This window comes from Notechis scutatus, chromosome 2 (assembly GCF_049901735.1).
Source record: "Notechis scutatus isolate UNSWTSFEM ecotype Mainland chromosome 2, rNotScu1.2, whole genome shotgun sequence".
In the NCBI taxonomy this organism is placed as follows: Eukaryota; Metazoa; Chordata; class Lepidosauria; order Squamata; family Elapidae; genus Notechis; species Notechis scutatus.
In genome coordinates this window covers 235897136-235922622 of record NC_142010.1, presented here as the reverse complement: position 1 = coordinate 235922622, position 25487 = coordinate 235897136, and the positions used below count along the sequence as shown (strand labels likewise).

General features: G+C 36.3%; 1 protein-coding gene across 3 annotated transcripts in view; it reads left to right on the top strand.

The window, feature by feature from the left end:
- The window catches only part of LHFPL2 (LHFPL tetraspan subfamily member 2), a 104863-nt gene that overhangs the window by 53628 nt on the left and 25748 nt on the right, over nucleotides 1–25487 (top strand). The window contains exon 3 of one of the 3 annotated variants that reach the window (XM_087958311.1): nucleotides 1430–1488. The exons of 1 other annotated variant lie outside the window; for it this stretch is intronic. The gene's annotated coding sequence lies outside the window, so the exon portion shown is untranslated. Of the gene's footprint in view, nucleotides 1–1141; nucleotides 1489–25487 lie in introns of those variants that run through there. One more of the 3 variants, XM_087958310.1, reaches the window with a different exon arrangement.

Here is a 25487-nt window from a genome sequence, read left to right as displayed (position 1 = left end):
AACCTTAATCCAATTGTGAAGTAACCAATTATAGTTCAAAATAAAAATAGTAGAAAAAAGAAGCCCAATAATAATAATAAAAAAAGGGAGGACAAAATTTCTTCAGGTTCTTGTATACCTTAATCCAATCAATAGTTAGATAAAGAAAAAGACTTAAGAAAAAAAAAGGAAAAGGAAAAATTCTTCAGGTTCTTCAGCACCTTAATCCAATTGAAAGATCTCAAATAGAAAAAAGTGCATAAAAATAAACCAGAAAGGTAGATGAAAAAACAAAAATACCAGGAAAGGAAAAAAAAGGCTTTTAAGGCTTTCCCTTTAAAATAAAAAGCAAACGTAGAGATTGGACTTCCAAAAGAAAAAAGAAAAACAAAGACAAGCTCCAACAAAGCCAAAAACCCCAAATAGTTATTACCCAAAAAAAAAGTTAAAAAATATATAATAAAGCTGGTGAGGAGGGATAGCACAACTTAGGAAAAGTAAAAAGGGCACACTGCACTTTGTTTGATTACCCAAGGCTCTTATTATAACTCTCTTCTCCAAAAATTTATCACCTTTCCCCCCACCCCCCTACGTTTCAACACCAGACTCCAGCGGTTGATAGAAACCCAGAAGAGCACCTGCAATAATACTCTCCCATGCTCTTCCCTCTATCTGATCAAGTAGCAATGTCCTTGAAAAAGAGTCTCAGTTCTTTCTTTCTCAGCTTTGTCTGGTCACAGGGAAATAGAATATTTTCAAGCCTCTAGTTGGCAGTGTTACAAAGCTTCTTTGCTCTCACTTTCCTACTCCTTTTCCGAGCAGGATATAATAAGAATTAATAAAAAAAGAGAAGATATTTTTTTAAAAAATGAAATAACTAAAGGGAGCCTCTAGCCTAAAATATTACAAAATCAAAAAGGAGAAGAAAAAAAATAGATATAAATGGAAAAAACCAGTCCAGTTTCAACATACAAGATCATATATAGAAAATCCAGCAATGAGAAAAAAAAAACATTACTTTGACATTCCTGTTTAAAATTGCCGCTTAATCACTTCTGTCAAAACTTTTACAGATTCTTTCTTTTCCTTAGGGTGTCCTTTCAGATCTTAGGAAAAAAAAAAAGTTCTCACCAAACCGTCACACTCTCTCTTTCTGCTCTCTTCCGTTTCGGAGCTGTCCCAACTTCAGCAGCTTTAATGGCTGCCTCTTTGCCGCTGGCAAGAAGAGCTTCTCCTGGATCTACCAGGGACTTTGTGATATCCCTGGGATCAACAGGATGCGCTCTTCACTTTCACCGTCTCTTCGGGACGGTTTAGATCCAATAGGACCGTCCAGGAGCAAAGATATCGGCAGCGATCTCAGACCTCCAAGATAGCATGCCGTATCGTCGCGACGCCAGCTCCGCCCTAATACAGTTTTTCTTACATTATGCTAATATTTCTTCCCCAGAAACATCCTTTCTGAAAGGCAGTCCTCTTTTTCTCAAAAGGATCTGATATATTGATCAGGTAAGTAAAATGGAGTGTTCTCTTTGTTAAATAAGCTTAAATTTAATTTTATTCTTTATTTTATTTTATTCAAAAGGCCTTTATGAGAGCCCCTCAGAATTTGGGAGCAACCATGGAAATTAAAGATAGTTTTTCATTAGAAGTTCACTTATAGTTAATATGATGGTTCTATATTGAAATCTGCAGTAATTATAAAATAATATCTTGCTGGATCAGACCAAGACCATCGTAGAAATGTTTTCCTCATTTGTTTGGGTTGTTTTCAAACAGAAAATGGAGGCATACTTCTCTCTTGCTATTGTTTGCCTTCAGTTGTAATTTGGAAGTAGGCTGCCTAACCTGGACGGAAACATTGAGTCTTTCAAACAACAGCAGTTGACAAATCTGTTCTCTATGCGTTTATCCCGTTCCTATTTAATTCATCCCAGTTAGTTGCCATCACCACATCTCCTAATAGTAGTAGTCCTTGACATACAACAATTAATTTAGTGAATGTTCAAAGTTACAGCAGCACTGAAAAAAGTGATTTATGACTGATTTTCATACTTAATGACTGTTGAAGCATCCCCATGGTCACATGATCAAAATTTGGATACTTGCCAAGTAGCATGTATCTATGACAGTTGCAGTGTCCTGGGGTCATGTGACCATTGGGAGATCTTTGACCAATGGGATCCTCAGTAATCTCTCTTGGAGGCTGTTCATCAGGTAGCCTAACCAGGGCTTGTGTGCAGGGAGTCGTGATCCAGGAACATAGATGCATAGATTTCATAGACATTTTTTATAAAAATAAAAAATGCCTGTAAATCAGTGCTTGTTTGAAAATGGGCCTGCAAAAGGAAAAAGAGAGGACTTAATGGGACAGTAGGAATATTGGCATTTATCAGTTTGCCTTCTGCTAAATGGATCTGACACAACTATGGTCTGCACCAACTATGGTCCCTATTTTTCTAACAGCATAGCCTTACCTCTGTGTGGTTTTGATTTTGTGAGAGTGTTCATCTTGTACTGTTAACCAGAAAAAAAAAAACCCTCTACTCTAGATTGTAGTCTATATCAAATATCTTGAATCACATCATGCAGATGTTAATATGAAGTAGGAATTCTTGAAGACATTTATATTCTTCACATCTGGGTGTTTTCATTTTTGTAAACCTGCTGCAAATAGAGGAACTGTTACTCTGACTGGGTCTCTCCAAATTCTACTACCTAATCCAGGGATGTCAAACTGGCAGCCCGCGGGCCAGATGTGTCACGTGGAGGCCATGCTTACCCCAGGTCCGCGAATGGGGAAAATGTTGTGACACGTCACATGACGGCGACATTATGTGGTTGAGTTTGACATCTGTGGCTTAGACTTTTTTTTTTTTTTTAGATTTTTATCCTGCCCATTTTTTTATATTCAACTCAAGGTGACAAACATACTACCCATACCCCCTTCTTCCTGTTTTCCCCACAGCAACCAACCTGTGAGATGGGCAGTGCTGACAAGAGAGAGCAACTGGCCCAAAATCAACAACCAGATTTCTTGCCTCAGGCTTCAACTCTCCCTTGGTCTCTAGTCCAACATCTTAACTATTGCACCACCTGCATTTCTGTTGACTGTATCATATGAGCTATTGATGATTAGTTCAAGGCCATCCTTTCAGCCAGCTTCATTTAGGTCTCATTCTCATGGTTAAGAATTGGACTTCAAAGAGAGCCCTTGCTTCAGATACAGTCCATCTGTTTTACTAAATGCCCAGCTGTAGACATGCAACACCCCCCTCCCTCGCCCCACTTTCCACATTGCTTTAGCAATAACAGGTATAATTGTAGCAGGTTTCTGAGAAGCAATCTGATTAGCAGATGTTAAAAGGGGATATTTTCAGCAGGTTCTTGGTGTGAAGTGGTAATTTGAGAGATCTTGTGCATGGGCTTGCTGAGCTCTGATTGATGGACTGTCTGCCTTTAACTCTGCCTCTGCTTTGGGAATTACATCATTTCCATAGCCCCCAACTGTTTCCCTACTCCATTGAGGCCAGGTGGAAATATTTATATGGAGAGCAGCCAAGTACCATTTATACAGCTGGAAGGCTGCTTTTCCCATAACCAAGACAAAATACAACAACTCCTCCTTTTTCACAAGACACACACCAGCTGCATATCTATTCAGGCCCGTTATCATATGAAGGCATACAGCCTTGGCAATTAAAGAGAAGGGGATTTGCTGTGTTTTGCCTGCAATCTCTTTTGATAAGTCTTCATTCTTCCATTGCATAAATTACCCTATATTATTCCTATTCTACTTGAAAAGTAATAATTGGGATCTCTGGCAAATGGTGATTGATTTGATTTCATCTCCTTTGTTTATCAAAGTTGTGTTCAGCAACATAGCAGGTCCTGTTATCTTCTGTATAACATGCTTTTAGGTACATTACCTCCTGTCCCAGCAGATGCTAACATGTAACCAACCTTGTGTGGGCTCAGAAGGGAGCAAGTCCAGTTAATATTTCCTGGTAATTCCAGGACTATATTCTAGTGAGAATTTTTTTTAAAAAAGTTCCACAAGAAATCAGCAGCAAATATCTTCCATATTGCTACCAAAAAACTTAAGCAGATGAATCTGTGAATTGACTTGGAGTTGTAGGAATATTTACTTTTTTAATTGTTATATCTCAAATAATTAATATGTGTATTAGCTAAATGGATCCTGCCAAAATGCATCTTTTCATTCCTAAGACTGTTTCTGAAATAGGAACTGTATTGTACTGAAAAAAAGCTCTTTTCATTTATTCCAGGTTTTTTAAACCTATCTTTACTGCGTTTTAACATATAAAACATTGCATGTTATTCACACAATCCTGAGTGTCTGTGAATATATTCTGCACTTAAATGAAAACAGGAACGCAAGACATTCTTTGTTTCTCAGTGCTAGTGCTGACAACATTGTCTGACTCATGTGTTTTGTCTACAGTCTCTAGCATGGGATTTATTTGAACTTCAGGCATTATGGCTGAAATAGCTGGCCTTAAGTTTGAACTTCCTCTTTTTCCATCTGTCACTTTTTTCTTAACAACTTCCCTAATTGGGTGATCTCAAAATTTAAAACTTGAAAGCTCTTTTTCATTTTGTTTGTTAGTCTTTTTTTTCTTTCTAGATAAATATTGGTATCATTTTCTGACAAGAGTCACTACCTGAGCATTTAACCTGTTTAAAATTACCAGAAGTTTTTTCTATGCTTTCACTTTGTCCTGCAGAAGACGTAGATAAACTGAATAGTATTGTTTTATCTTTTTTTAAAGAGAGTGATTAATCTCACAGGGCAGTGCTGTTCATATATTCAGTTCAAATATGTTCAAACAAATTTATAATGTGAATAGGTGTGAAGGAGTTATGGAAGGCCTGTAAAGCACCCCCAACAGTCATAAATGGTTAGCCCCTCCCCCATGACACCACTGCATGTTCGGTGGTCACACAGTGTTCCACAGTCACATGACCACAATTCGCTATGGGCTTTTTTTTTTTTTGCTAGTTTCTGGCATCCAGCACTGAATTCAGTTGCAGCACCCATTCAAATGAATGGGTTCACTTAATGATCATAGTGTTCACTTAACAACCTTCATAAAAAAGGCCATAAAATTACTTCTGGTCATGTGGCTGCCTCAATTTACAATCACAACTACTTAAGGCAAGTAATTCAGGTTTAAGTCAAGGACTACCTGCATCAAAAGCTCCTGTGGCATTAAGGAGGACAATCCCCCAAACTTACTCTCTCCATAGTTCATCCACAAATGGAACCAAGCAGTTGCCATTCTTTGCCCTGGTCTGAAATCTGACTGCCAAAGGTCCACCTTTCTTCTCTTCCTTCTCCTCCTCCCCCCCCCCCTCCTCGTGGGAAAAAAGTCCCATGCAGTTTACTGGGCCAAGCATTCAGCTTAATTCTCAAGATGAAAAACTACGCTGCTGTACTTTTCTGTCCTGAGAACATTTTTCACACTCTTACTTGCTTTGTTTTCCATACCTTCCATCTTTTACACTAATATAATGTCTTTTTTGAGAAAGTGCTGCCAGAACTAAAGTAATTTTTCAAATGCAGAAATGCCAGCAATGGATACAAATGCACAAGGCAGTATGATGCTGGCCATTTTATTTTAAAATCCATCCCTTATTATTCTCAAAGCAGAATAGCTGCAGAATATTGGGCAACCGTAAATCAACAGATGGCCTTTGGGAGATAGAGAAGGTGTCAACATGCTCAGTAGATCCCAAAACACACAAAAAAAATAATACAAAAAATTGAAGGTTACTGCTAAATATTTCTGTTGTGACCTTGAGAAACAAGAATGAGCAAGAAAAAATTAAAACTTACGTAAAGAGGAAATAATGTCACTTGCCAATTTTTGCATCTGTGCATGCAATTTATACATACGCACACATAGATTTCATATGATTATATTTTTTTGCCCTCAGAATGAAAGACTGATACATTTATTGTGGCTAAACAGTTCAGTTGTCACTAATGCATTCATTTGTACCCAATCTTTAGAATTGTTGTGCTGTAAGTAAGTTTTTCCAGTGGATCTATCAACTGCTATATTCAGAACAAGGGTGCCTCCTATTTTTTTTCCCTGTGGAATCTTCTTCTTTTTCACTTCCAAAGAATTGGATTATTTTAAAAACAATTTGATTGTTCAGGACAATTCTTATTCTGAAAGTTTTATCCTTAATAATGTGATTTCTGCCTTTCTACCTAAGGTAATTATAATTAAGAGTAAAATAATCTTTAAGATATGCTGTGATTTTTCACGAGAAAAGAAAGAAGGATTCTCATTGTTTCCTTCTGAGGTTCATTTGTAAAGATTGATGTTTCTATTCCTATCCTCTGACCAATTGATCAGGACGCAAAGCTGGCAGTGCAGTGAAGAAGGTGACAGTCTATTTACTCAGAACGAGATTAGATTAGAAACAAGAAGCTGCCCTATTTTCTCTGGAAAAGAGACAAGCCTAAATATGTTTTTGAGCTACAAAGAACCTCTTGTTCTGGCCATGAAATTCAATTTTCATCAAAGAACAACGTAGTATGAAGGAGCTGAAAGAAACCACCATTTTCTTCTTTGCTAAACCGTTAGACAATATTTTAAATTTAGTAGGTTGCATTTTATATTAGCCATATTAGTATGTTTTGAGAATTTATGCAACTTATGTAAACTTATGAATTCTTACTAGTTTCTTATTTTTTTGTGGCCAAATGTTTTACTTACTTACATTTCTGAATTTATGAACCCCTCTTTTAATTTTTATACCCCAAGTGTTATGACTTCATGATCAAATACATTGTTTAGGTTTAGGTAATATTTTAGACTTTTCTAGAATATTGAGGTCTATTCCTTGGAAGACTTTTTATTATTTGTAGTCAGCTCTTTCTTATTTTCAAGGGTTTTGTAGAATTGGTGCTGATTTGCTATCCGCTGGAATTGAATTATTTCAATTCTATTATTTCAAAACTATTATTGTGGTTGGTTATACACTCAGCCAGATGTTTAAACTGAATTTGGCATTTTTATCCACCATCGATTCCTTCCCAAGGACCTGGGTTGCTGTTCTTATCATCATTATCATCACCCTTCTCCAGGTCAGTAAATGATGTTAGTAATTTCATGTCCAGCATGACTATGGAAGCAGTTCAATAATATATGCCAGTGATGGCGAACCTTTCCCATGTTCTGTACCAAAAGTGTGCGTGTGTGTGTGCACTCACATGCCTGCATCCATGATGCAATGCATGCATGACTCCCCCCACCCCTATGTATGTGACCCCCCCGTGTGTGTACCTCTGCACATGCGCACGCAACCCCTGCATGCCACATGCCTCTGTGCATGCATGCGCATGTCTCCCCCGCACATGCACGGCAGATACCTGATAATCGGCTGGTGGGAGGTGCGTGCGCATGCGAAGTGGGGCTCTTCCAGGCGACCTTGTGTGCTGGCAGAAGTGGCTCTGCGTGCCACTTCCAGCACACATGCCATAGGTTCACCATCATGGAGATATACCTTTGAATAAAGACTAATTTATATTTTGGGGAAAAAGATCAATATATCTGAAACAGTATTGTACTTGGTATATCTTTTGATTGATAGGTCATTATAAAGTAATTTTAAGTATCACTAAAGCACTTTTGCTTTAATTCAACATTTTTGAAACATGAAAATCACAGTTTTAATAATTATCCATGGGGAAGATTTGACGAACTGCATAATTTCAAACAATGGATTCTTTAAAAATACAGAACTGCAAAATGATAAATAGCTGCTGGCTGCATTGCTAGTATATTAATGTTGGTTCCTCCAACTTCAACAAAGATGATTAATATAGACAGCTTGTAAATGGGGTGTTTGATCCATTTTAGAAGCTTCAAGGTTTTTGGATTGAAAGTGTATGAACGGAGATGTAATATACTTTTCAGACAAGTGATTTGAAATTGCAAATTTTAATTTACATTCAGCTGATAGAAATGTATTGCAGGGAATATATTGTACATATAGAAGTGTTAGTAAATGGTGGAGGCTTCAGTGCTGATTTTGATTCTTCACTTCATTTAGTGTTTGATTTGTGTAGGATTAACCTGATTCAATTTTGATTAACTTTAGAAGATTTTGTTGTTCATCTTGTATTTAAACATCCTATTTATGGGTCACACATAAACATCTGCTGTTAATGAGGCAATATACATTAAATAATTCAGATTCATTTTGCAATATACTAAATATTTTGCTGAGGGGATCTGCTGCTAAGCCTGTAATTTGAGGCTTTTGAAGTAATTTCTCACAAACCATTCCTTCTCTTGTGGCTAATGGGTGAGGCATGTGTGTGAGAGAAAAAGGTTTACTCCCCAGTCAGCCTGTTGGTATTTATATCCTAATTTCTTTTCCATGGTAAATTTAGGATATTTTTAAAAATAAAAATAAATATTTCTGTATTCATCCAAACTGAAAATTGTCACTTGCTATAAGCGTCAGCATCAGTCTACTTAAAAATCAAATTTATTTATTTGTCTATTAGATTTATACCATGCCTTTTCTTCAGGAGTTCAAGACAATGTACCTATTATTCTTTCCTTTTATATTTCCCTACACCAGTTTCTGAGGAAAGTTGAATTTGATACATACATTGCTAGATTTCCTTTTTCTCTCTAGTATACATTAGCTGGAAGGGATCTTGGAGATCCAATTCCCTGCTCAAGCAGGAGATCCTATACTAGTTTAGATAAGTAATTATCCAGTTTCTTCTTAAACACCTCCACTGATGGAACAACTACAACTTCTGAAGGCAAGCTGTTCCACTGATTAATTGTTCTGTCGGGACATTTCTTCTTAGTTTTACGTTGCTTCACTTCTTGATTAATTTCCATTCATGGCTTCTTATTTTGCTTTCAAGTGCTTTGGAGAATAGGATGACCCCCACTTCTTTGTGGCAGCCCCTTAGATGAAAAGTATGAGCGTGTTTACGTTGTATGGGGAAGTGGTAATCTATTTTTACATTAATTATTCTGAAGTGCAGAGTAGTTGGTTACATTCTTTTGCTACATGTATATGTATTGCAGAGCTTCCTTTCCCCAGCCTCCAAATTTATTGGAATTATAGCCTATATTTCCAGGTAGAGGTAGCTGTTGTTTATTTTCAAATATGAGAATCTAAACATTATAATTGATTGTATTTCCGACCTTTCCCAAGGCTTCAGAAGTGGGGGGAGGCTGTTATATGTTCTAGGATGGATTATACAGAGTTAAGATGTACAGTATTTCATCTCCCTGAACATACAAAATTTTTACTTCTTAGTTGGCCATAAAGCCTTTACTTAATGACGAGTGCTTTTCAAGCAGACTGGTCTAAAGTATTGTCAAGGGGCTTATATTGCCTGATCTTTTTTTTACTAATCAGAATCTTTTAAACTGAATCTTTTATCGGGATGTTACTTTCTGCAGAAAAACATTCCAAAAGTGCTTTCCTATCTACAGCATATAACACCTTTACAGATATTTTAAAGTAATTATCATATTCACATTTAATTATTTCTTATCCAAGCTAAACTGGTACAATATCAGATCTTAAAACAGCTTTTTGATCCTTGTTTAATGGGGCAAAAATAAGGAGTCAAATCTGGTGGTGGGAGGAGGCTAAGGAAGGGAATGTTGAAATACTCCATATAGAAGATGACCAGGGTATTAGTGATCATAAGCAGGATTTCCCCAACCTAGAAATGGGCACAATATGGATTTATGGTCATGGCTGCCATTTGCTGTTTCAGCCTAGAGAAAAAGAATACTCCTTAATGATGTACTATTCTGTCTGAGTATAACACTATCACAGATAGAGAATCCACACAATTAGGGAATCCTGAAACCCATAATCATTTTGTCTTGTTTGGTTGAGCTTGAGCTGAAGCCTTTCTTCCCCATTCCAATCAACTATGGGAATTGAGATTGGGAGTTGCAGTGTTATTCTTCCTTTCTCTATGGCTGGTTCTAACTGATATTGATAGGAGGGGACAGATTGAATCCATATCCATGGTTTGTGGGCTACCACAGGACCCGATGCTCTTGTTCCCCTTGTTTAAAAAAAATCTATATTAAACTGGATGAGTTCATTCATTGGCATGGGATTAGATATAGTATGCTGATGCTATCTTACTCCACATCTTAACCTGGTCAATCAATCAACTGTCAAATTGTGTTTGAGTGCCTTGAGGATATTGGAGTCTGGACAAGGAGGAACAGTTTGAAACTCAACCCTGTGTATAGTTGGGTATTCATGGTGCAATAGATTTTCTATTTTTGGTTCACAGCTGGTTTTCCTTCACTCATACCTGCTACTCAAAGTCCAGGTGAACCTTTGCTCAAATTCATCTAGTGTGCTAATTGTGCCTTTTCCTGGATGGAGTCCCTTCTTGCACTCAAGTCACATGTGCAGACTACTGTAATATGAACCACATGGAACTATCCTGAAAGATCACATGCATAATTACTTATTGGCATAGTAAGGTCCATCTATGTAACACTTCTGCCACACAGTTACCAATGAACTTCTAAAGCCATTCTTGGATGTGCAAGTGTTGAACACATAAAAAAAAAGTTTGGCTGCATTGGCTATGGTCCATAAACCTTTAAATTGGAATAATCCAATGGAATTGGCACACAAGTCCTAAATTATCTCATCTGATGGATGTGCCTGCAATGGTTGTAACATTAACAAGGTGTTTGCATGACAATATTTTGTGGCCTTGCCATGGGTTAACATTTGGTAGGAATCCAGCTGCAAGCCTTGCTAGTTGTATAGTTTTTAGGATTTGGGTCAGAAAATACATTTCAGATTTGTGCACTTTAATTCAACTGGATTGCTAATTATAATAATTATCATGATTTTCATTTATTGAGTGAAGAAATACATTTATTTGCTTCTCTGTATTTATTTAGCACCATCATGCTTTTTTCTAGAGGTGCAGAGGAAACAAGGTATATATGTGCAGGCAGGTATTTGTTAGAAACCAGATACCATGCCTTCCCTTTTTTTTTTAATGTAGATGGATTTTATAATGAAAATATATTTTTTCAGATGGTTATTAAATGTTCCAAATCTCTCAAGATGGAAAAGATCTTATTTTTTATTATTATTTTTGCAGCATTTGGAATATTTATTACAAACTGATAAAGTTGTACGCCTCCACCTACCCACCTTCTGCAGAATTCTTGCATGTTGGAAAGAGTATATAATAGAATTTCTCTTTTGACTGCAAGAGCCTTGCTTTTTGGCAGGCTGTTCGGAAATGCCTTCTATAAGGTCTTTGGAAAACCGCCTGGAAATTTCAGCGAATCCAGAATGCTATGATAAGACAGTTGATTCCATTATTACCACGGCTTCACTGTTCTATTTCCAAATCAAAGTTCAGGTTGCTGCCTTTAAAACCTTGAACATTTTGCAATCAGGATTGCTGGTGTTCTGTTCTCCAGATTTGTGGTTTAGAAAGAAACAGGCTTTCTCAAATGTGCTGGTCCCGGTTGGATGGGGAATCATTTTCTCTTTTGGCAAGCAGTAATCTTTCCCCGTAAATTTTTTTTAACTACCTGGTGAGCAAAAGTAATCATTGGATTAACAGTTATTGAAAGATTCAGTTTCTCTGAAAGGACATTCTCAAGAAATAGCTGGGCTGTGCCTAGGTGTTCGTGGGTAAACTATAGCCTTGCCCTAATTCTCTTTTTGGACAGCAGAGGTTTCTTCCTGGCATATCCTTTATCTACTGATATTGTTGAAATGAAGATCAAATACCTCTGTATTGAAATAGAACAAAAAGTGAAAAATTTCAACGGGGTGAGTTTAATTTTTCACATAATTCTATATCACATACCACATCCAAGTGTATGGATTACATGGTTGTAATGAGACAGTCTGCATTTACAGAGTGAAAATGCCATGGTTGTAATATTAGTCTTTACTATGTTTCCCCATCCTGCTAATGTAACTTTTGTTTTAGGTTAGTAAACTGTTCCAGTTGGAATCCAGGGTACAGGAATGGGAGGAAAGGAGAAAAAACAGGCGATTATTAGTCAGTCTTAATTCATGAATGCCAGAAAGCTGAGAAAATAGCTTAGTAACAGAGAAGGTTTGTTTTCTTTCTAAGTCACTTTCTTATATCTGTGCACTAATTCTCAGACAAGGAGGCCCTCGGTGCTGTGAAAAGATTAGTATTCATTCTTATCAATGAGAATTGCTTAAGAGGCTGAAAACAAATTCTGTCTCTTAAGTTTTTGTTATGTCTTTTTTCCCTCTATTAATTGTTCTTCTCATAATAGGGCTAATTTTTTGATAATAGCAATAGCACTTAGACTTATATACCACATTATAGTGCTTTACAGCCCTCTCAAAGCGGTTTACAAAGTCAGCATATTGCCCCCAGTAGTTTGGGTCCTCATTTTACCCACCTCGGAAGGATGGAAGGCTGAGTCAACCTTGAGCCTGGTGGGATTCGATCTGCTAAATTGCAGTAGGAGTAGCTTACAGTACTGCACTCTAACCACTGCGCCATCGAGGCTTAGCAGAAACCTACAAACATAAATTAAGTGGAAAATTAAAAGCATATTTTAGAACTCCAATTTTCCCACTTCAATTTGACCTTTTTTTTTTCATACAGGGGACTATATGTTTTGAATCCCAAGTCTGCATTCATTGTGATGGTGGTTGCTGAGTTGGAATATATATTGAAAATAGTACAACTGTTTTTCATGTGGTTTGTGCAAGATTTTAATGAACACAATACAACTTACTGTCACATAATCCAAAAAAGCTTGACATGCTTTTATTATTATTTATATGATTGTTTGCCAGTAGTATTGTTACTTCTCACCTTCATCACGTTTCAGTACATTACTGCTTTTATACATTGGAAGCTCCCTTGGAGAGTTTGATTCTGAAGTGATCTATAAGCTTTAAACAAATGAATCCTGTTGGATTATGTGGGTTTATTGCTTGTCTAAATAGCATCAGGCAGTGTCAGAAATTGAATTGCTCAGTGTCTGCTGTTCAAGTCTATGAGTTTCCTCATAGTACTTTTTGTGGAATTTCTTATGTTTTTAAAAACAAGGGCATATTATACTGTATATTCATATATGTTACATATATATTCCATTATCTCTTCCTCATAATACAATAAGTAGGATAATTATGAATAGCCACATAGATTTGCAGGTGATACCCATCTAGGGGAATTGAATCTTCAAGGAATAAATGTTATTTCCAAATGATTTTGATAGGCTTGAGTATATTACACCAGATCCATCAGGATGACTTTCCACTGTGTCATAGTGTGACATGTCCTGCATATGAGTGGGGGGAGGGGAAAATCAAATGTATAGATAAGTGCAGTATCTAGAAGTACTAGTGAACTACATTCTTAAGTTGAGCTGAATGAACTGAACATGAATAAGCAGAATCATGTAGCAATTGAAAGGGCCAATGCAATTGTGAGCTGCTTTAATAGTGCCCAGAGCAAAGGAGATAATATCATTATACAAGTAGTCCTCAACTTACAACACTTCATTTAGTGACCATTCAAAGTTACAACGGCACTGGAAAAAAGTGACTTATGACCGTTTTTCACAGTTATGACCGTTGCACCCTCCCTATGATCATGTAATCAAAATTTAGATGCTTGGCAAGTGGTTTATACTTATGATTGTTGCTGTGTCCCATCCAAGGTCATGTGATCACCTTTTGAGGAAAGCAAAATGAATGGGGAAGCCAGATTCACTTAACAACCAGGTTACTAACTTAACACCTCCAGTGATTCACTTAACAACTGTGCAAGAAAGGTCGTAAAATGGGGCAAAACTCACTTAACAAATGCATCACTTAAACCAGGGTCCTCAACCACCGGCCGCGGACCGTGACCGGGCCGTGGAGCACTCTCTACCGGGCCGCAAAGAATTTTTTTTAAAAAAATGGCGGCTTTCTTCACCTTCGGTGAATGCTGCTGGGATCGGGGATCAAGGACACAAATGAAAGAAGGGGAGGGAGGAAGCAACCGAAGCCTGTCCTTCTCTCTGGGTCAGCTCTCTCAGTCGCTCTCTCGCTCCTCCACCAGCACAGGAAGAAACTGCTTCAAAGAAGCAGGGGCTTTTCCTGTCGCCGCAGCTTCCCTGAAGCGCCCGTTTCTCCCCCACCCCCCCCCGTCCGCCCGCCCGCCCGCCCGCAGTGCTCCGTTCTGCCTGCCTGCCTTCGTTAATGGTTGAATCGGAACAGCTTCGGCTGAGTAAAAGAGCGAATAGTTATTATTCTCAGCCGAAGCTGCTCCCAAACAACCAGAAACTAAGGCAGGCAGGCAGGCAGGCAGAACGGGACACTGTGGATTGAGCGCGGCGGGCGGGTGGGAGTGGGGTGAAACGGCGCTGAATAGCTGCGGCGACAGGAAAGCCCCGCTTCTTTGAAGCAGTTTCTTCCTTGGATGGTGGAGCAGCGAAGAGCAAGCCTCCTTTCTTCTCCCCCCGCCGCCACCCCGCCACCCCCCTGGTCCTTGAAAAATTTTCTGCTTGAAACCGGTCCCTGGTACAAAAGGTTGGGGACCACTGACTTAAACAACACAAATGTTGGGCTCATTTGGAGTCGTAAGCCGAGGACCACCTGTACTCTTCACTGATAAGATCACTTCCAGTGCTGATCCAGTACTAAGCACCATGCTTTTAAAAGAATGTAGAGAAGTTCAGGAGTAGTTCATTCTAGACTCTAGAAATCAAACCATTGAGGAATGATTAAAGGAACCAGACATGTTTAATTTAAAATAGAAGTCTAAGGAAGTTTAATAACATCTACAAATATTATATCAAAAAGAAGTGTAAAAGATAAGCATTAGTCCCAAGAAAATACATGTTTAAATTTAATGTAAGTATTCATTCCCAAAGGCATAGAAGTGATACTTTTCTGTCTTATTTATTGTTTGTTTGTATGTTCTTTCATGATATTACCTTTTTTATGATTGTGTATTTTAATTCATTTGTACTATAGATCTCTTATTGGCTTCTTTATATCCTTAGTGAGAGGCTCTAAATTGTGGCAAGAAAAATAGGGATAAACATAATAAGTAAACCTTGCATTAGATGCATAAATAGATAATGATGGAATCCAAATAAGCAAGACTTATCTTTTATCGCTCTGTAATAAATGGTTTTACAGTGAAATGGTTCAAGTTCAAATTAGCAATGAAAGAGATGATGATTATTTTGAGCCGGGCACTCATTCTCTGTCCTTGAGAATGGAAGAGTTGACAAATGTGTGATACACTCTCCCCCAACATTTGGAAGAAGGGCTGTTTAAGGAGAAGAGGTGATATAATCAGATGAATCCAAACAATTATATCAGAATAGCCCATTTAGGCAGTGCTGTTAAATTCTGAAGCAGATAGTAATGTAATAGTTCCCAATAGTTCCCTGAATAAATTACTCAACATTGAGTAAAAAGAGTTTATTTTATTTTATTTATTTATATCCCATCTCTATTATTTTTATGTATAACTCATGAATTATATATAGCTGGCAAACATCCAACACACCTTCCTCCTGTTTTCCCCACAACATCCCTGTGAGGTTAGTTGGGCTGAGAGAATGACTTTTTTTTTTTTTTTTTTGCTAACAACACAAATTCATTGCCCAAATCACAACCGGGACATTTAAATAAGAACTTCCTGATAAGTGATAAAAAGGACTTTCCAATAAGCTGTTTTGGCTAATGAAGAAAAAATTATCAGAAGCGGTCGGGTAATTTTGGAAAGATAGAATCTACTGTCCATTGGCTGATCTGCTGAATAACCTGAAAAATGATTAAGGGTATGAATTTTGTTATATTTGTAAAGCTCTACTTCCGGGCTGTCAAACTCAAGGTCCGTGGGATCTTAGATCCGGCCCACGGGGCTGGGCTGGAAATAGCAAAGGACCAACCTGCGGTGCCTCTGCTAGCAAAAACGGGTTGCGAAGGTGCCATGGGCAGCCCCCACATGCCCTATTTTGGCCAGCAGGATGCCGCAGGAGGCTGTCTATCCCATCTCCTCCCCTGACCCCCCCCCCCCGCTGGCCCTCAGAGGACAATTACAATGCTGATCCGGCCCTCGAAAAAATCCATTTTGACACCCCTGCTCTACTTCATGTAATTTAGAATTTTTATATAGAGAAATAAGGTTTGCAGTTCAAATACTTATTATTCCCTACAATGAAACTGAGGGGGGTGGGGAAAGACTCCTGATTCCCTCCACCTTCGCTTTGATTCTGACTTCTAATGATGGTTACACAATAGAAGTCCCATTGCTTATCTGGTCTGTGATACAGTTTGCATCCATGTAATATGAATGTGGACTTTCTTCTAAAAACTGAAATTAAATGCATATGTAGTAGTTTTGAATGCCATTTAAATTTGATGTGGAATAAAACTCTATGGGCTTTCCTCCCCTAAACAAAACATAAACATCTGTAAAATTATGATTTCAGAGGAAAAAGTTAATGGTGGATTTTAATAATTACAATAGGGAATAGTTCTCACAATCTCTGGTGGTGTTGTGTGATTTGGGTGGCTATGACTTAAATCTATAGAGAAACAAGTAAACTAGAGCTTTTTTAACTAATTCTTTCCAGACCTTGTTTGATTTGCAGAAGACTTTGGTTGTTTCACTATGTTATAAATTTATGAGTTAAGGGCCATATAATATCTATAAATCTCATTTAGTGCTTGACTTTTTCCTGGCTTAAATAAATCTCAGCAGAGATGAAAATTGGTCTTGTGTTTTTGTATGTTTGTGAGTAGGGACCTGTAAATAGAATAAATTAAATTGTGTTTTTAAATATAGATTTTTCTAAACAATTTTTAAAAGAGAAAGGAAATACAATACAGACTAATTCAATTAAAATCTTCTTTTAAAATGGAATTTTGATCAAACATATTGGATTAAAAAACTTGCTGTTTTACATAGATCTTTAAAGATATGCATAACAGGTATGTTATTGAAGATTATTATTAATATAGACATGATGCTGGGACCTAGGGAATTAGAGAATAAATTTAATACCAACAACTTGATTTTAAGCCCTTTGTGTTATGACGCACCCTAATTTTTATTTCAAGAAAATGGAGCTTGAACTTCCGGTGGTGTTTCGATCGAAGACGGATCAGAGATCGTGATCGTGCGTGGCTTTGATCCGTGTTTACCTTGTTGGAAGGGTCCCTGCAGGACTGAACCATCTGGCCCACCTCGGAGGGGTGGGGGAAGAGGGTGAGACCACCAGCTGGGTCAAGAGGAGTCGCATCTCCCCTCCCTAGCTAGGTATTACTCCCCTGGAAGACAAGGAGAAACGGCAGTTTAATGGCTGCCCTGAAGATGGAAAGCTGCCGGGACCTAAGCATGCGCTGAAGCAGTGAAGTGATGAGCAATGTGTAATCAGACAAAAGAACTTGATTTTTTCTTAATAACCCTGAGAAACAGAAAGAAAGAGCCCTCGCTTAAGAGTATCATAGCGGAGGAAAATAAGAGGAAAAGATAAGGTAAACAAAATTGGAGTATAAAAAGCTACAACAAAATTAGAGACTAAATTTGGAATAATATATATAATTTGGCATTAATTAGGCATTGGACAAAATGCTGGACTTGCCTGGAATTGACTAATTTTAAGAAAGCTAATAGCTTTAAGAAAGCTAATTAACATTAATACAATTGAGAAAAGAAAAGAACTTTGAAAAGTGGAACGTGATATAGCGCCATCTAATGGTTAAAGACTTTTCCTTTAGAATTTTATGGAAAATCATTGGTCTTATAATTGTTATGAGATAAAAGACTAATAAAATAGCAAGAACCCTGGAAATTTAAAAGCGGGGGGGAGAAACTGTGCTAAGAGGATACACAAATGCAATTTCCTGGGACTGTTGGGTGCTGATTGTGATAAAGAGACAGAAGGATTAATAAGGGAAATAAAGACAAAAGGAGACTTTTGGCAAAGATCGCAACAAAAGGTTTTGAATTTTAATAATTCAACTGATTAACAAAAAAAAATGGAAGAAATAAGCAAAGACTTTGAGTCAGAATTGCAAATTGTGAGAGGAATGCTGAAAAAAGGAAGGGAATTATTGGACATACCGGCAAAAAAAGTAATGGTGATGCAGTCCGTACAAGAACAAAGAAATTTCACAGAGGAGGAGTTAAAGGAAGAGGAAAGTGACTCAGAATGGAGAACAAGAAACATTGCCAAAAGACATTAAAGGAACTAAAACTATGACACTGATGATAGACTTAATAAAGAAAAGAGAAAACGCTCCCAGGATTAAACAACAGAAGAAGAAACTTCAAAAAAGAGAACAGGAAATGATGGGGGAGAAGATGGGTGACTGGCAGATGGAAATAAAAAGGAAAGATTGGAAAAATTTAGAAAAGGGAAAGCTAGCTAAAACCAAGAGAAATGACAAGGCTGAGAGATTTAGAGATAAGGGCTAGATATGATATAAAAGGGGGATGCCACATGGTAATGTATTTGGGTATTTTTTATTAGGAATTTAGAATGGGGAAATTTGAAACTCAAAATGTATTGGGAATTACCCTAAGAATATTTTATAACTATATATGAGAAAAGTGAAGATGAAGTAAGAGATGTTAAAGAAAAAATATGAAATGGTTATATGAATAGTGTTGCAATAAATATAAGATATATTGTAGATTGAGGAATATACCATGTGGATCCTAAATACATTAATTTTATTTTAATTTTTTTTTTGTGTTTATTATATGTTGGTCTTGAGTTAATTAATGAAGATAATAATGTATAAGGCAAAATAAAATAGGTGGTAAGCTGAAAATGGATATAATAGGGGATAATGAATTGAAAATATATGTGAGGAAATGATTTTGATATTGAATTAATGAATTAAAATATGAAATGGAAATTTATTTAAAGATTACTGGAGTGGATAATAATTTGATGTGATATTAAATACGAAAGTTGGAAATGTAAGTATGACTATGTATAAATGTTGTAATCTGGAATCACGTTGCTCATGTGAAGAGATGTGTAAAATATAAAAATAAAAAACCTTTTTAATAAAACAAAAAACAAAAAGAACAAAATGGAGCTTCTTCTTTAAATGTCTTAGCTGTATCTTGTTTATTCTGTGATTACTCCCACTATTATTCATTACTATTATTTTAAAATTTATTTAGTATATTCCATACTTAATTTTAGCCCTTGCATCTGAGAATATAATTTTTGCTCTACTTACAAGTTTGGAAAGATGTACAGTAATTTTGAGGTCTTCTGATAAATGTATCTGAAATTACAAATTATACAAACAAATTAAAGAACTGTAATTTATTCTAAAGTAAAAATTACTCTTCTTTGTGTACAAAGGTGTTAAAAGGGAAAAGGAAGTTCAGGAGACCAAAGCTGTTTTGTTGGTTTGATCCTGATGTGTCAAACAATTGAGTAATGTTGGAGGAGAACCTTTTAATAAAATATTTGAAAGCAATAAGGTACCCATGCAACCTATATTCAGTTTGGAGCCGAAATTGCTGTATATCCATTAAATAATTAGGTAAATGTTTCCTCTCGGAAAGTTTGAATGTTAGAAAGCCAATGTGTGGTTTTTTTTTCTTTGCATGTATGTCTCATAATAAAGCATCTTATCCTCTGGTGATTATTCTCCAGTGATCACTTAATGAAATGATAATAACATGGAAGTTTGGTTTCTTTTAGATGAGGTGTACTCCTGCTATTGAGTACTGTGTGAAGTATTTCTGTAATTCCATGTTCATTTCCTGGGCCTAACTGTAACTGCAACTTTGTTTCTCATAGATTCTAGAGTTACTTATTCTTTTGTTATTTCATATTTCCTGCCGATTAAACTTTGAATGGTCAAATTATCAAATAAATTATAATTTTGTTTACTGTGCTACTTACCCTTTTAACAGCGTTTTTTCTAGTATTGGCAGAATCATTTTAATTCTGGTTCAATAAATAAATAATTATCTTGCATATATGTCACAATATCGTAGTCGTTCATTCAATTTAATATCGTAGTCGTTCATTGGGATTCTAGTGCCAATAGCAAAAGTTTGACAGTACATGGTGCTGAATTAGCTGATACATTGAAGCAGGGGCGGACAACTTATGCCAACTTTATGACCTGTGGACGTCGAGTCCCAGAATTCCCAAGACAGCATAGAAAGTAAAACTGCCATAGTTGCCCACTCCTGCATTAAATTTACCCTTTGACAGTAAGGTTGTACCTGTCCTGTGTAGGATAGCCTGTCTTCATGGGTTGGATTTCTGTTGAAGTAACACTGCCATCATGTGGTGGAGTGTTATGGAAATATCTTTCCTAGACAATACATTTATTCATGAGGAACTTATTTATTTATTTATTTATTTATTTGATTTGATTTGCCAATTGTTTACAAGATAATAAGTATAAATGTATACATAGTTGTGAATACATGAAATGTATTTTCTTTTCAAGATTTTCAAAACTTTTCAAGATTTCACCCTTTATGAGTTTCAGGTTTTCCACTTCTCCCTAAGAAAAGGAAAAACTTTTGCTGTTTCTTGTTCTGTGTGTCTTATTTATTTATGCTTTCTCTCTTCCAAAAAACTGACTTTGGTTTTAATGGTTTATGGCTTTTTCTTTTTCCTGATTCCTCTGAGAATCTGTTTGATAAATAATTCCCAGACAATGTTAATAAAACATTTAGAAGTTGGGAGTTTTAGATTTTAAAATTAATTGCTGAATCTTCAATAGTTAGACCATTCCCCTAGCTCTTTCATGTTTTGGTAAGACTTATTATCACAGAATGTTTCATCAGGCAGACTATCTGTTGTATGGATTTATGTCTTCATTTTTTTAAAAGAAAGAAACCTGTGAGCATTAAATGTTCAGTGTTCCCTCAGTTCAATCTTCCAAGGCTCAATAGGAACCTCTAAAATCAAAGACGTATAGGTGCAGTTGCTTCTTTATAAGTACCAAAACATTATTTAGTAACAAATTTCTGCATCATGTAGCATAAATGTTATGCAGTAAATTATTTAATATTATCAAGTAAAACAATGTTGTAGTTGACTTTCTATTTTATAGCCAATAAAATATAGTTTTCTTCAATGGCATAAACTCTGATTTTTATAGGCTAGAAACTTTAAAGTTACACATACTTTCTTCGCTTTGTCTACTTTGCTACAATTTGCATTTTATTGTAGATTTTTCACTGGAAAAGACAAAACAGTTGTAAAATATTCTTATTTATTACAAATTACTACTACATATATGTACTTGGACAAATGAAATTTGGTAAATGTCAACATTCAGAAACTGAATATCCTAGCCAAATTTTGTTTTCAGTGTATATTGTAATAATATAAACAATTATAATAGGTAAAAAGCTTAAGAGGTATTAATCTGTATTCCATTACCTTGGTGAAAGATGCATTTTGTAATAAGTATAACAAAAAAATCAGTCCATGTCAGGATAATACACCATGGACCAAACACACTCCATGATCCTAACAGGCCTTCCCTCAGAAAACTAGCCAACCTTATTAAATTGTTTTAATTTTAGAAAACAATTAAAAGTAGCATGGTTCCAATCACCTTCAGTCTTGCTGATCATAAATATCCATCACAGATATGTTTTAGTGGTGGGTTTACTCTTTTGTTGTTTATATTGTTCCTATCTGAGTTTTAATTTTATGTTGTTAGCCTCCCAGAGTTCTTTGGGGCTGGCATGTATTATAAATACCAAGAAGGAAAGAAAAGAAGTACTTCTTTACATGTACAGTATTAAGGTTAAATATAGGCATTGAGCTTAAAGCCTCATACATTCCAGCTGGGAATAAAATCCACTGATCACACAATAAAGAGCCAGGATGTTTTAAAACAGAAAGGATCTATCAGAATCAGCAGTACCAAACCAGCACACAGATTAGTCCTGGGAGCCTCTTAAGGTAATATTTAACTAATATGTTACTATAAGGCAAAGTAGGAAGATAAAGCTGATTGTCCCAGGATAAAAAGTCAACAGAATGTGGGTATTCATGTACTCATCTATCCCACTGGTCACTAACACATTCGTTACTACAGAAACGTCTGTGTTCCCAGTTCATTAGACCCACAGAGTATAATCTTGCATACACACACAGAAAAACACACCTATATGGCACGTGGCTGATGAAGCAGGCAGTGAAATAGAAGTATTTATTCAAGTGCTCTTCTATAAATTGCAACAAGTTTAATTATTTATTTTGCTGCAAAATAGAGCTACCCAAAGGTTTCATTTCTAGTGCAAAGGTGAATGTAAACTCAGATGGGTATAAATGATCCTTTAGATATACCAGTGCCAGCATCTTCAGTGTTTTATGAGAGGAAAATAACACTTTGAATTAATCCTGAAAACAGGATGTGACACAGTAAAATTAACAGAAATTATGTGATCTGAGAACAGATTCAGAATACAAATAATTTTATATCAGTTGACTTTCCAAATCTTTCCAAAGGCAGCAGTGAAAAGTAAGGCACACAACTGTAATCTAATCAGAATGTAAACATGCCATGCACAAGTGACTGTGACAAGATCTGTCTCTTTGAGGTATGGATGCAACTAGTTTCAAAAGCTAGTTTCAAAAGCTCAAAAGCATTCCTATCTACTGTCATTAGCTAGTTATCCAGGACTGAAGATAAGAGAAAAAGAACAAAACGAGTGAAAACATTCACAGGAGAGCAAATTCTTGGCCAGGAACTGAGGAACTGAGATAGTAATGAGTAGGACAAAGCCAGAACTGAGAGGAAAAAACAGTAAGAGCAAAGAGATAAAGGAGCAAAGTAATAAAAAAAGCAAAAAGGGTGTATGAGAAAGAAAGCAGCACAACTGTAAGAACCAGGAGGGAAAAATAGAAAACAGTAGAGAAAGATTTCTGCTAAAACAAGCCTACATTGATTGCAGTAACTGTACAATATGTCTTGTTCATATATTTAGATGCTGCCAGTAATATCAATTACAACATGTGAATGAGGATTTATTTTATTTTCATTAGTAACCTTTTTGCATGGCATATTAACCACAGCCCCTAACAAAGAGCTTAATCTAATAAAATTACTACTCAGTTAAATATAGTTTGATACTCTTTTTGTAGAACAATAAAATTTGACTTGTTCTCTCATTTGGAGGTTAAAAGCCTATAGCGTAGATTGTTTTTAAGCTTCATATGTTTTTATCATCCTGTATTTTTATATTCTTGTTCTATCACTGTTATTTATGCATTTTATTTGAATATTGGAGAAGGGTGGGACATACATTTAGTAAAGAATGATAGTAAATAATGTTTGAACAATTCATATTTCTATAGTCAGGTTTTTTTAGTTTTGAGTGTTGGGGGAGTAACTTGCAGGTGTGGGAGAATTTATAGATGCTGAACATGTAGTTCAGGGCTGTCAAATTCACAGCCCATGGGCTAGATATCGTCACATGCTGGCCACGCCCATGCCCAGTTTAGCAAAGGGGGAAAATGTTGCAATACATCACATGACACCGCTGTGATGCCGTGAGTTTGACACCCCTGACGTAGATCTGTAATGCTTCCTTTCTTTACCTTTTTAGTAATCATTATTGGTTGTGATTTTCTATTGCATTGACAGAGAGGGAGGATGTATTCCAGGTCAAAGATTGCATAGTGATTTCTTTTTGGGAGAATATCATATCCAAGATTTCCTACAATTGCCTACCTAACTTCTTTCTTTGGCTCTTCTTGTTTCTGGCTTTAGATTTTCTCAGATTCAAATGAATTCTAAGATCTACATCTTGATTAGGATGAGAGATCTAGCTTCATCAGTGCATATAATTTGAGATGTTCGGGGTGACATAATTTTGATAAAATTTCATTCCTGTTTTTCTTGTTTAATAGAAAAAATGTTGGAAGTAGGTTGAAGTGAGATGGGAAACTCTAAGCAATTGCATCCAATTTGCTAACACCAACCATTTATTTTCTTCTGTAGAATAGAGGCAGAGAGACATCTGTATAGGAGGAATGTGAGAACTGAGAATTTTGTTAAGTGGGACTAAACTGACAGGATGCCCTTCCCTCACTCACATGCATTCTTTCTGTAAGTTCAAGAATGTACCTTTAATTGGTAATAATTTAAAATAATCTTCATCCAAATAATCTCTCCTTCTGCTATTCATTTGTTCAAAGCATTCTTAGAATGTGGTAGATCTAACAATGAATAACATTTCAGGAAATGAACGCCAAGAGTCCAACAGCTCTTCCTCAATTGAGACATCATATGTTAACCTTGTGTTTGGTAAACAAAAGATATAAAAACGCCTCTGCATGATATCATTGCAGACTGTTCTGGACATAAGAAGAAAAGATCTTACTGTGTTTGCAGCTGCTTTCTTTTCTTCTTTTTTAATGGCTTCATTTTAGCTCTCTGTGTGGCCCTTAACTTCAGCTGTTTATTTAAATTGAGCCAAAAGACACTTTTCTAGAAATGATTTATTAGTTGACAAAACAAGGGAGGCTGAAGTAGAAAGAACTTTGGGAGTCTGGTGATATTGCGCTTTCAGACTTGTGTTTTTGTTCAAAGGAAATAAGAAGCATATTCTTTGAAAAGCTTGAAAGGGAGGAAAGTCTGCTCTGACAATTGACTCCAGATTCTCTACATCCCAGATCATCTTCAGAAGAAGCAGCCTTGTCCTTATGATGATGTGTTCAGTTTCCGTAGGCCTTATGGGTCTTCAGTGAATCTGGAAAATGCCTGCTTAGGGTAGTCTGCTTTATTAGGTTCACCTATATGGTGAGATTTTGCCACATAACAGTTGGTGCTGTGATAGAATTATTCCTAACAATAACAATAGACTTATCAACAGCACTTCTTATATACCACCCCATAAAGTTTGCCTGCAGTACTGCATTCTAACCACTGACCAACCATGGATCCTTATTAATCCTAATGCCACCATAATATCTATCAGCCTTTATTTCTAAGCATGTTGTGAGAACATTATATCCCAGTGCACAAATATTAGAGGAGTTGGGAGCTGTGGAGAAAATAGCCTTTCAGGAATGTGTAAAACACGTCTGTTTTGAACTGTTTCAAATTTAAAAACCATCATCCTGAGCTTGAAGCAGTTGGTTTGCATTTGACACATGTACTTTGCATTCAAAACAGGGCGTTTTGATGATTTTGGAGGCTTTTTGAGCTTAATACTGAGAGTTTTAAACTCAAAATATAGCTTTTTAAAAAAAACTCCAAAGAGTTACAGAATGAATGTGTTAGTCTGTTTTGAATGCAAAACAACTGTTTTGAGCTTGAAATGGGACATTTATATTCCAAAATGTTTCAATTTTTTGAAACTTGCCCTTCTCATGGCCAACCCATTTGCTTTATCCACTCTGAATTGAGAAATGCAAATCAGAATGAAGTAAACAGTAAGAAACATACTTTCATCTGTGTACGAAATATGA